The 11,350-nt window shown below is 48.6% G+C and overlaps 1 long non-coding RNA gene across 1 annotated transcript; it reads right to left on the bottom strand.

Moving 5' to 3' along the window:
* Positions 1-3,554: 3,554 nt before the first annotated feature.
* LOC109382242 (uncharacterized) lies at positions 3,555-11,035 on the bottom strand. The gene is made up of 3 exons (XR_002123902.1): positions 10,952-11,035; positions 9,215-9,293; positions 3,555-3,922 (listed from the first exon to the last, which is right to left on the bottom strand). It is a non-coding gene; the product is annotated as an uncharacterized LOC109382242 (long non-coding RNA).
* Between the last annotated feature and the right edge of the window lie 315 nt (positions 11,036-11,350).

Here is an 11,350-nt window from a genome sequence, read left to right as displayed (position 1 = left end):
GACCACGAGAGAAGAAAGAGTGCTGACCAACCGGTTTGGAAGCTAGGCTTTGTTCGAGTGTTTCCTGGGGAAGTCCCGTCCTCTGGCTGAGCCTCAGTTTCCTTATCTGTAGAGTGGGGATCATAATAATGCCAACCTCACAGGCATATGGGATGAGCAGCTCTATACATGAAGCACAAAGCAGGTGCTCAGCTCATGGCAGCTGCATGCTTTGTTGTTGCTATTGGCGTGATGGAGAAGGAAGGGCTGTGAATGGTGTGCCGCTTCCGGGCTGGAAGATTTGGCGACTGGAGCAACCCTCTGCTGAGATGAGGAGCCCAGGAGAGAAATCCAGGTTTGGAGAGAAGGAAATCAGTCCCAGTGGGACCACACTGAGTTTGAGGAAGCAGAGTGCGGGCCACATGGAGATACCCAGAAGACATCTGGCAATCCACGTCTGCAATCTTGGGGCTCAACATCATGGCATAGTCCTGATTCCTGGGATCTCTTGACTCCCGACTTTCCCAGGGACCACACAACCCTACTCAGAGAAGCTTAGGGTTCATGGAACCGGGGGAAGCGTCCCTCCAGCCCCCACCACTGTACACACACAAACACACACACACATCTCTGAGCCACGTTCCAGGACTAAGTCACTCCAAAGGAAAGAACCCAGTTCATAAACCGACCGACTATCATCCCCTCTTCACTTGAAAACAAAATCTAGCCTCATTCTCAAACTAGAGAAGGCACGGAAGTGATGTCTCAGCGAGATTTCATTTTGGAGATCGTACGGCGCACTTGAGGTATATATAGCTCACACACATGACACATGGCCAGTACCCAAAAATGGATCTGCATAGTACTCAGTGGATGCCAACTACATGGTCCAGAAGACAGGGGTGGTCTCTGGGTGGGCGGGGCCCTTAGCTCAAGGGTCTCCTCAACCCATAAGCAGGGTGTGGCTGGAGAAGGGACAAAGTGGGGCTCTCCAAGGACTAGCACTCAGAGCAGCCCCTCATACCCAAAACTATGGCTCTACTCCACATCTGGATATGCGTGTAGCCGCCATCAACTAAAAGCCATCGTAAAGCTCATGCACAGAGTTTAGAGAAACACATCTTAATGGCCATCTACACTCTGATTACATGTGAAAAATCATGACTGCACAGGGACCAGAGGGCAGGAAAACTCAAATATTTGATCAGTCGCCATGGAGAACGGCCAGCCCGTTTGCTCTTTCATAATGTGGTGATGTCTTTCTACAGCACCCTTCAAAATATTTTTTTAATTCTTTTTCGCGTTCTGTGATGACTTTATTAATTTCATAACAATCCTGAGGGATCATTAGAAAAAGAACTTCTTGGAAAAAAAAGTCAATCCGAGCCCTTTAGCAAAATGCTATCGATATTAAAAAAAAAAATCGAAGAAACAGAAACTAAAAGTCGACACGCTCCCCTCCTCGTCCCATTCCCAAGAGATGTCCGCCATCGCCACGTTGGGTCACCACTTTCTCGCCCTTTCTCCATGTGCGATGCATAGGGAAGTTTAACCAAATGCGTGCAATAAATACAAAAGGTTTAAAGAAAAAAAAAAAAAGTTCCTGCCGGTTCCACAGTTGTGAGGGAGAGACTCAATTGCCCATAAACATGTGTACTTGGAAAATTCACAAATGAATATTGGTACTTTGATGCATTGCTTCAGAATTTATTGAGTGTCTGCTCCACGCAAAGCAGCATGTGTATTTATTTGTGTGCAAAAGAGCAAAAAAGGCTGGTGAGGTCGGCCCTCCTTGCTGGTGTGGCCCACTTCCATGCACGCGGCCTGTGTAATGTGGTCGTCCATTTTTTATCTCAATTGCTTCCTTACCCCGGGGCTGCTGGTAGCTGTTGTGGGTGCACCCAAGCTCCCTTCCTGCCTTTGTGGGACTCCTGACTCTTCCCCCCCTCCCTCTTTGGAGGGTTTATTTATTATCTGTGGGGCAGTGTATTGTTTGGAGATTCTGGTTTTTATTTCTCTGCTGGCTTTGACAGATACTCAGGGAAAGGGGGGGGGCCCCGCAGAGAGAACGCATTTGGTTTTGTTTTATGATATGCCGTGGAGGCTCTGTTAAATTCTCAGAGGCCTTTGGGCCTGGAGGACCGCGTGAGTGAAAAGGCAACAGTGATGGTCAGGAGGGTTTGCGGTGGGAGTCGTGATGACACAGAGGTGATGGGAATTACAGGGCTGGGTTCAAGGAGGGCATGAATTTTAACGGTGCTAATGATATGCAAAGATGGGGGTTTGCTAAGGGGGAGTTACGGCTCAGGAACTGAGTGCTCTGCCTCCGAGATCAGGCTGCCTGCTTTTGACTCTGGGTTCCACCACTTCCTTCCTCCCTGTGTAACCTGGGGCTAGTGCCTTGGTCTTTCTGAGCCTCTGCTTCCTCCTCTGCAAAAAGGGCGTGATCATCGCAGCATTTGGGGGGACTGATAGAAAGCCCACAGCACTGGGCTTTTTTATATTCTTATAAATATAAAATATAAAAAAATCTTTTCTGCGGCTTCCAGGTGCACTGCATCGCCTTTGTGACTCTGCTGGTGGATCAGCAACTTAATCTCTTTTTATGGATTAACCAACTTTTCTTAAACTATGTTATGCCTCTTGGAGCAAGATTTGACATCCTTGCTATCGTGAACCCAGCATGTCCCAAATCAAAATCACTTCTTTCTTTCCTCGCTCTGCCCAAACCGAATGCGTTCTAGGATTTCTCTAAAGGGGCTTAGGGAATGCATCACTAATTTCAGCAGTCTCCAACCTCAGGGACACAGAAGAATCTGCTGGGGAGCTTTTTAAAAATGCCTCGTGCCCAATGTGAAAATTTGGGTTGAGCTGAGTTGGTGTGATCGAACAGTTCCGACTGGGCAAAGCTCCCTACAGGTGATTCAAGTGCATGGTCAGGGTTGAGAGCTGATGAGGTGCGCAGCTGCTCAGGTGTGGAAACTTCTCCTTCCCCTTAGCTCCACCCCATTCTTGGGGACCCTGTTAAACCCACCCCCCCAGATTCGTAACTGTGGCCTTTCTCTCCATCTTTGGCTCCAATATTCATCACTTCCCACCTGGACTGCTACATAAACCTCCCTACTGGCTTCTGGGCTTTTAGCATATCTCTTGTCAATTGTCAAGCCATCCACCCTTCTAGCCCCTCAAGGTTTCTTCCATTGCAGGCACCTGAGCACAGCACTTAATCCCCCAGTGGTTTCCCATTACCCATAGGCTTGAGTCCAACTGCCCAGTCTTCACTTGGAACCCCTTCCTTCCTGGGCTCAGCCTGCCTTTCTAACCTCATCGCCACCCTCCTCTCCTGCCAGACCATCCACTGTTTGATCAAGCTCTTGGTTCTCCTGCTCTCGCTGGCCTCACCTAACTGGTAAACTCTAGCGCACGCCCCAGAGCCCAAGCCCCCATCCACCTCCCGGGCAATATGGATTGCTTCCTGGGGACTTTCCAGTCTAATGTGATACATGCTGTTGAAGTCTGTACAGTATGGTTTTTATTTACATATCCATCTCCTCCATTTGCCTTGGGAATTCCTCAAGTTCAAGGACAGGGTCTTATTCATCCACATGCTTATTCATCACCCGGGAGGAGCATTTGTTGAGCAGAACACGCTGCATCGCCACCAGCTTTGACTCTGCGGCTGATTCTATTTTCCAAGGGCTGCCACGACAATATCCTTTGTCCTCCATCTTCCTCTGCAGTGCGACCTCGCGCTCTCGATCATGAGTCTTGTTTTTCTTCTCTTGAATCCGGGCAGGGTTTTGACTGCTTCTTCCAATGAGATGGGGGTAGAAATGACATGTGATTTCCAAGGCCAGGACAGGAAAGTCAATGCCACTCCAGCTTGGTTCCCGGGATACTTCTGCTTGAACCCCTCAGGCTGCTACATCGTCAGAAAGTCAGGCTACATGAGGAGGACAAATAGGGGTGCTCTGTTGACAGTCCCAGCTGAGCCTAGCCTCCCAGTGGTCCCTATCCAGGCACCAGGCATACGCAAAGGAGCTTCCGGAAGGTTCCAGCCTTAGCCATCAAGTCGCCTCTGGCCAGTGGAACCTTCCCAGCTCAGGTCTCAGATATTGCAAAACGGTGATAAACCATCTTTACTAAGCCCAAGCTAAATTCCGGACTCTCAGAATCTCCAAGCACGACAAGAGAGTTGTTATTTCAAGCCGTGAAGTCTTGGGATAGTGTGTTATGCAACAATGGTATCTGAAGGACTCTGTTTTTTCCTTTGTAAGATACACAGCCCTGTACTGGCCTTTCTGCCTCTCAACCATCCCTAGCTGGTTCCCACCTCAGGGCCTTTGCCTCTGCCTGGAACGGTCTTCCCTGATTCTTCCCAGGGCTGCCTTTTTATCAACATTGAATTAATTCAAATGTATTTTATATAATACATGTTAAATAATTATAAGCATATAAGTAATATATACTTTATGATGTATTATAAACATATAAAAATGTTAAAGCTTCATATAATAACAGCCAACAAGCTCCTGAAAAGATGCTCACCATTACCAGTCATCAGTGAAGGGCTATGCACACACTCAAATGGCCCAAAGTAAAAAGTCTGACCATCCTGAGTATTGATGAGTAACTGGAATGCTCACCTGTTGCTGGTAGGGATGCAAAATGGTAGAACTGCTTTGGAAAACAGGTTGGCAGTTTCTTGTAAAGGAGTACATAGAGTTACCGTATGAGCCAGCAATTACACACCTAAAGATTTACCCAAGAGAAGTGACAACATATGTCCACGCAAAGACATGGACATGAATGTCTGTAGCAGTTTTATTCACAATAGCCAAAAGCTAGAAACAACTTCATGTGTCTATCAACTACAGTATGGACAAACACACTGTGGTACATCCATACGGTGGAATAGTATTCAGCCATGAAAAGGAACAGGCAGGTGAGACTTGCAACCACATGGGTGAATCTCAAGAGCATTGGGCTACGTGAAAAAAGCCAGGCACAAACGACTACATACTACATGATTCCATTTATGTGACATTCCAGAAAAAGCAGAACGTTAGGATGGAAAATAGATCAGTGGTTGCCAGGGGCTAGGGGAAGAGAAAACGGACTGTAAAGGGATTCAAGGGAACTTTTGGGGGTGAGAGATATGTTCTATATCTTGATTGTGATGGTAGTTACACAACATGTACACATGTCAAAGCTCATTGAACTGTACGACTATCAAAGGTGAACCTAACATATGTAAATTTAACTCAATAAACCTGTCTTTAAAAAAAAACACAAAAAACTTTCTTCTTTCAAGAAGGCCTCTCCAGCCCCATTTTATCTAAAGGACATTCTCACCCACCATGATCCTCTCTCACATAATTTTTTTTCTGCATAGCACTTAACAATTTCTAAAATTTTACAACATATATATAATTTTATTTGTAATTTTATGCAATTTTATAATATATATTTATAGATAATATCACATATATAATTTTAGAAATCATGAAGTTCTACAAGGTGTGATCAAAGAATACAGTGAATGCTGCTGCCGAGTGCCATCCAACCAAGGGCAGGGATCTTCAATATGTGAAGCGGCGTGTCGAACCTTAGTAACAGTGTGTGACAAGTTTCAACTTGTTCAGTGCAGTCCGTCGAGTGTGAGCTATGGTTGAGAGAAGATGTGTTTTAAAGTGTGCAGTAAATCATCCTCCATCATGACAATGCTCCGTGTCGCACATCACTTCTGGTATATGGCAAATTCTGTCAAACAAAAAACGTTACGGTATGTCCTCATCCACCTTATTCACCGGATCCGGCACCATGTGACTTCTGGCTCTTCCCCAAAGTCAAAATGACCATGAAAAGTTAACGTTTTGAATCAATTCAGGACATCGAGGTAGCCATGACAGTGCAACTAAAGACACTCACAAAAGAGGACTTGCAGAACTGCTTCAGAAAGTGGCAAGAATGATGGGATAAGTGCGTTCAAAGTGAAGGGGAGGGGGCCGGCCAAGTGGCTCAGTTGGCTAAGAGCTCGCTTAAGAGTTTGAGCTTTGAGCAACAGCAGTTCAAGTCCAGCCCAAGCTGAGCAGCCACTGAGCTGCCAACAGGTAGCAGGATGGCTCAGCTTAAAAAAAAAAAACAAAACCAAAGTGAAGGGGAGCATCTTGAGGGGTATTAATGGCAATGCGTCTTTTACTGTAATACATTTTTTTATTTAAACATTCACCATATTACTCAACACACCTTGTATGCAGAAAACAAAATAAAATCATGTGAGAGAGAATTCTATTGGGTGAGGCTATGTGTGTGTATACAGATAGATATACTTTTCTGCATATACATTTCTAAAATAGTATATATAATTTTAGAAATTATTAAGTACTATGCAGTCTATGTGTGTGTATATACACATTATTCTTTACTTGTTTACTGTCTAGATCTTTCTCTAGAATGGCTCCCGCTCCAACAAAGGAATAATATCCATCAAGTTCGTTGTTTTTCCCCTCGCTCTCGCACACTGAGTGCACATAATAGATGCTCAAAATAAATATTTCTTGAATTAATCTACAGGAAAACAAAGGAGCTTGGGCGACCAGATGTAGTGACCTAAGCTGTATGGAAACCCATTTTTGAATCGTGAACTTAATTACTTCTGGACTCAGCTCCTTTTCAGCTGGAGCTCACCCTCTGCCAGAAGAACCTACAGCCCTTTCGGAAGAGCCAAACGTGGGTGACGAGAATTGCGGAGTGGCCTGGGGTCAGGGGACAAGATAAGAGCTTTTTCCTGGATGGATCGGGTCAGAGAAGGAAGCTCCCCCCGAGTCCCCCCAATGCGTGGCTGCGACATATGTTCTGATCAGGTAATAAAAGCTTAGTCAGAAGACTTGCGCCCTTTGGGTTTCATTTTATTTTATTATTAAAAACTAAACATGTGGAACACAGATAATTGGGTTCTGCAGGAGGCTTCCTTTGGCTTCTGCATCTGAGGAATTTAATGAGGGAGAAAACAGAGGGAAATATATACATCGCTATTCAGTATATTTGGAAGGGTTGAAAGCAAAGTCGTACTTCAAAGGATTTATTAGGATAACCTCTCTGGGCAACTTGTGATCAGTAATGCTGCCTGGATCGCATAGTGTGGCCTTTTTAAAGGATTTGGAGGCGGGTGGGGGATTGTAAGATTTTTGTTTTTGTTTCTTTTCAATTAGTTTTCAAAGGAAGAGGAGAGCAATGGTAGAGCCAAACTTTTAAATGTCCTTCATGGAATGGTCAGAATTGAGTTTCAAGCTTTAATGTGCTCCAAGGGACCCTAATACAGGCTGGAAAATAATTATTTTCCAAGCTTCAGAGCCCCCTTGCCCCTCTGTCTGCACTGTCCCGGACTAGTTAAGTCCCCACACGTGGGGCATGTTGCCCCGTTAAGTGTCCCCTGCCCTTGCTTCTCTCAGCATTACGAAGGGGCCAGGTTCTCCATTCAACACTCCCAGGGACCATTCCAAGCCCAGCGTTTAGCAGAGTCATTTAAAAGAGCGTCGCCCTCGGGAGTTTGAAAGGGTGAGACAAACCGTGGTTCAAGTTTAGCTGGGTTCCCCGGCTGCGTCAACGAGGCAGCAGCCCCAGGCGCTCTTTTTTGTGTCTGTGTCTTTCTCTGTGTTACGCTGGAGAGATTCATCCGCGTGTGTGCAGGAGGTGGTCACTGTTTCACTCGCAGAATCCTATTCCTCTTGATGGCTCTATGGCAATATAATCAGGCACCTAGGCCCCTGCCCATGGAGGGCTGCTAGCAAAGACGTTGTCACGAAGGTTCTTATACGTATCCATGTAAACGTGGGCACCGCTTGCCCTTGAAAACCCTGCACCTCCTCCTAGCCCAGGAGTCCAAAACCCTTTTGGGGTCGTGGGCATGGTGGATAATTTGAGGAGGCAGAGGTACAGACATACACAGTATTGCATACCATGTTTTGGGGGCTTCAAGGAGGTTCTAGCACATGCGGGGACCACCTCAACAACCTCGGCTGGACTGTGATCTGGCAAGGGAGGCAGAGCGGCCTTCTCAGTGGTGCAGGGCAAGCTGTATCTCTGTCGGGGGGACCACAGAAGGGAAGGTGGGTTTCCCTCCAAGCCTGCTCCTGAATGCCTTTGTTTTTCCCACCTTGGTGCTGGGAGGATTCCAGCCCCAGAAAGGGAGAACCGAGAGGTTGGTCTCCCCGGCAGAGCCCCAAACCCCATGGCGCTGCGGCAAAGCCCGCTCCGCTCTGTGTGGATGTCTGTGTTTGCACCAAGGGCGAGGGGAGGCCGCGGCCAAGAACAACCCATAATTCTGTACACAGCAGATTGAGTTTCTTGCAGAATTTGCTCCCAGAGGAAACGTCTGCCATGGCAGGAGTTGAGCGTGGCTGGGGCCTCGGAGAGTGGGTAAGCTGTGTGTGTCAGAAAGCACCCACTACAGGGTTCGCAGACTAACGCAGGGAGGTGTGTGTGGGGGTCTGGGGGGGGGTATCCACGGTGGGGTCCGGCCTTACCAGGGCAGTGCTACTCACAGCCCTGGGCCAGAGGGTCTCCACGCTTTAGCGAGCTCTGTTCTGCCTCTTTTCTGAGTATGCCCCTCTCCCAGGGGCAGGGGCCACATCCCCCCTAATACCCCCATGGTCAGGGTACCGGAAACTGAGACTTCTGCCCATATGGGTGCCAGCCTGCGTCCAGATCCTGCGTGGTCCTATCCCCTGGATCTGTCACTGGAGGGTAAATCTCCCCAGTTTCATGCTCACCCCTCTGCCTGGGGGGTGGTCAAGGGGTGGCTATTTGCTGAGAGGATGTGGGTGAGGCTTGGCCTTACCGGCTGGGGTGTGCACACACGGGCACGGAGCCTGTCTCGGTAAAGACAGGCTGCCGTGAGAGATAAAGGGTGTCAGCTTGGGACAGAATGCGAGTCCACTATGGTCTCCCAGGTTATTAGAAAGACGCGCTTGTCAACTTGTCGGATGATAGAACACGTTTCATTAATACTTTGCCAGCTTGATGATAACTCTGAAGTTCTCAGAGTGTGTGGACTTTGATTTGTACCCTTGTCCCGGGGAGCCTCAGTGCTAGGGATGAGTCTGCCTGGGTGTACAACCCGATGGATTTTTTTTTTCCCCTCTGCCTGGGAGGTGCAGCTCAGAGGCAGAGGCAGATGTTTGCGCCCGCCCCCCCTCCCCCAGTAGCAGCTTCCAGGGAACAAGTGACCTACCTGATCCAGTCCTATTGACCTAGCATCCTGTAACTCTCCTGGGGGCAGCGGGGAACTCAGGCCTCCCATCTCCAAAGACCTAGAAAGGACGTGGGAGGGGTCAGTCCAGGGGATCCAGTTCCAGCTCTGGCTTAGCCACTCTTAGGTCGGGGTCCATAGGACAGCTTGGTCACCCAGGATGCTGTGATTCTCAACCTGTGTCTCTCTCCCCGTTTCTCTGTGTGCCACTCATTGTCTGTTCTCCCTCTGCTTCTGTCAGCTTCTGTGTCACTGTTTCCCTGTGTCTCTGTCTTCTCCTCATCACTTCCTCTCTCTGTGTCTTTCTTGACGCTCATCCCCCTCTGTTTATCTCTGTACATCTATGTCTGATGCAGCCGTTCTCAACCTTCTTAATGTTGCGACCTCTTAATACAGTTCCTCATGTTGTGGTGACCCGCAACCACAAAATTATTTTCGTTGCTACTCTATAACTGTCATTTTGCTACTGTTATGAATCGTAATGTCAATATCTTTTTGTTTTCCGATGGTCTTAGGTGACCCCTGTGTAAGGGTTGTTCGACCCCCAAAAGGGTGGCGACCCACAGGTTGAGAACCGCTGGTCTGATGCACCTTCCATGTTTCCTAAGCCGATAAATCTCTCAAAGCCTTTCCCCCAAAACTGGCCTTTTGGGGCAGCTGCCCTCAGACACCCCAGAAATCTCTGTGCCCATTTTGCCTCCCTCTCTCCTGCAGCACCAGCCCCAGGCTGCTGGAGAGGAAAGTGACAAAGTGAGCTCAGCCCTGCCTGGGCTAGACCAGGCACCCACTTTCTCCTGCCCAGCCCTGGGGCGCCTGGCCATCTGGAGGGCTTCAAAACAACAATTAAGAACAATTGGAACTAGGTTTGCCATGACTCCTAAAATTTGTGTTTCAATCCCCTTGGCCCCAGGGGCCCCCTTGGAGAAGACTGGAAGCTCCCTGCAAAGAACCGAATCTGTTTTCCGGGCCTCCTGCGGTGCCTGTCGCCTAAAGAGGTGCTTTTGGGCACCAGCCAGGGTGGGGTCTTACCGATTTGATGCCTAAGGGGAAGGGAGGGAGACAGCCGATTTTAGAAGCCCCCTGCCCTAGCACCTCGCTGCCGGAGTGTGGGTCTTGGGGACCAGAAGGAAAGGTCTGGGCAAGCGGGCATCACCAGCCCGAGGAGGTGGCCTCGCTGGAAACAGAAGTGCGGGCGGTGCTTCCAACGCGCCCCGGTTTTCACGCTCCGAGTCCGGGGCCACACCCGACTCCCCCGCTACAAGTGGTGCCTGCCAGCTCTTTGCCTTCTCCAGAACGTAGCTGGATTTTTTTTATTATTATTATTCCAAATAATAATTTTCAAAAATTAGGTCAGGATTACTCCAGGCAAACACGTCTCATCCAAAATTGAAGTTGGGGACGGTTCCATTCCAATGCAAATGGCCGAGCAGAGGGTTTTGCAAAACCTTCCCCGAATTGCGCAAAAAAACGGTCCCACTCGGCCTCCTGAAATTGAATGCAAACGTTGCACGTCCCTAACGGGCTTTTTTTTTTTTCCCCCTGGGGGAGAGGGTCCACTGCTCTCATCCGATTTTCAAAGAGCTCCCAGGAACCCACCACCACCGCGGAGAGGGTGAAAAGGTTACCAATCGGCACAAAGGTAAGTTTTCAGAAGAAAACGTCGCTGTCTGCCCACCCCTCTTATTTTTTATCTCCCCCGCCTCCCCCTCCTCAGCCCACCTCCTTTTTCCTTTTGCAACTTTTCTTTGACATTTCAAAGCCCCCTCTCCTGGTTTCGATTTGAAGCTCCCGGATAAAATCGATCAATTTCAAAAGAGGAAGGATTCCGGGTCTGGAATTCAAAGTCCTCCCCCTTGGGCGAGGGCGGAGCTGGAGCCTGAGGCAGGAGAGCCGAAAGACTATGCTTCGGCCCCTCATTCCCCCGCTGCTTCCACCCCCCCACCACCACCNCCCGAAAAAAGGGGGGATCAAAGAAAAAGGTTTAGAGGTCTTGGCGAGGGAGCACTCTGCACCCAGAACGCTTGGGCTGGGGGGAGCCGGTAGTTGAACTTGCCCGCCCACTTCCCCGCAGGAAACTCCCAAATCTTTTTTCTACCTGCTTCTGCGACCTCAGGTATT

The sequence above is a fragment of the Hipposideros armiger genome, unplaced genomic scaffold, assembly GCF_001890085.2.
Source record: "Hipposideros armiger isolate ML-2016 unplaced genomic scaffold, ASM189008v1 scaffold_62, whole genome shotgun sequence".
NCBI classification, from domain to species: Eukaryota; Metazoa; Chordata; class Mammalia; order Chiroptera; family Hipposideridae; genus Hipposideros; species Hipposideros armiger.
Note: the sequence above shows the minus strand (reverse complement) of the source record. Positions and strands in the feature narration are given on the sequence as shown.